Raw genomic sequence first — 1,456 nt, 5'->3', positions numbered from 1 at the left:
GAAAATCATTTTCTAAATCATGTTACCGCATGGGCGATTCCCATTTCAAGTAATCGGCAGCGTACGCGAGACACGACGAAGCTAACTCCTCCTGCCCGTTGCGGTCGTCTTCATCACCATCGTGAGCATAGAGCCACCACCTCGTGTCGGCTGTTCGCGGGAAGCATAGGCTAATGCCGTCAACAGCCTTACCCTGATGGTTACACTAAACAGTGGCATATGCATTTCTGCGGTGCTCGGTAGTGACCGTAAAAAAGGTTCGTCGTTTTTCCGATCGGCCGTTTAAGTCACGGACAGTTTGATTGATTGTATTATGCCCTTGCGTTTGGTAAGATGATAGGTACAACCAAATGGTTTGTAATGATATCCTTCCTTGGCGAAAATGCGTATTGGTCCTTGTTTGCTTTACCGATAGGTAGTATGTAAATTGAAAATTGGCTTGTCGTGACCAGTACTTTTTCCTGCTAATGGGGCATGTTCAAGTCTTGTTATGATAGTTCACTATACTGTGTGGTATATTTTGTATCGTTGTAAAACAAGACTCATGTCTAGTTTAAAATTATCCACTTTTGTATTTGTTCTCAAAGCTCGTTAAATTTATATTAACTTGTTCAATTTTCAATTAAATCCTAGGTGTGTGAATTTGTAAAACATATTTGAATAACGCTTTTTTGATGTAATAAATTACTTTTGTTCTCCATTTTTGCAATTATATGAAAATCCTAAAACTATATATCAAAGGTTGAGTTTTTTTTATACAATTGACATTTCCAGGATGCTTTGCAATACTGGCTGTGCATGTGCTAAGGCAAGATAAGACATCAACAACTTCCAACATCAACAATACATATTAAAACGGAAATAAGAAACATGTTTTCTGTGCAATTTTCTATTTTGTCGACCATTATTCATTCGAATAGCCGGTATATAAATCGACAGAAAGATTCTCTCGACAGATTGTACGAAAATTCTTCGAGAACCGATTCCCCGAAAAACAATTCACCGAACGTAACATTTCCCCGAATGCTTATCTATTCCTTTTGTGTGCTGTACATAGCGACATAGCGACCTCAAGTCACCAAAGTCACTTTTTCTCGCAAAAGTCACTATTTTCAACTATTTTGAAACTATTGACCAAGATTTTTTTTATAAAGCTTTATGTATCCATCAGATGATACTTTGTTCATGGCAAAAAGAAATTACGAATCTTGGAAAAATTATCGCTCGGAAACTTCGCGAGCCATTTAATTCGCTGCTCTTACATATTACGTCACAAATATCTTACAACGCTTGATTTTGGCTAGAAAATGACAATTACGTCACTTTTTTGTTACACAAAACGAATGTAATAACACATCAGATTTACGACGGCTATGATGTGCATCAAATCCGATGTGATATTACAATTTTTTTTTGCTGTGTGGCATTTCACCATTTCAATGAAGGTGTTTTACGT

At 37.0% G+C, this 1,456-nt stretch overlaps 1 protein-coding gene across 1 annotated transcript in view; it reads left to right on the top strand.

Moving 5' to 3' along the window:
• Positions 1–1,456, top strand: part of LOC134225301 (nuclear cap-binding protein subunit 1) — a 110,431-nt gene that overhangs the window by 59,864 nt on the left and 49,111 nt on the right. The window lies entirely within an intron of this gene.

Source organism: Armigeres subalbatus, chromosome 3, assembly GCF_024139115.2.
Source record: "Armigeres subalbatus isolate Guangzhou_Male chromosome 3, GZ_Asu_2, whole genome shotgun sequence".
In the NCBI taxonomy this organism is placed as follows: Eukaryota; Metazoa; Arthropoda; class Insecta; order Diptera; family Culicidae; genus Armigeres; species Armigeres subalbatus.
Note: the sequence above shows the minus strand (reverse complement) of the source record. Positions and strands in the feature narration are given on the sequence as shown.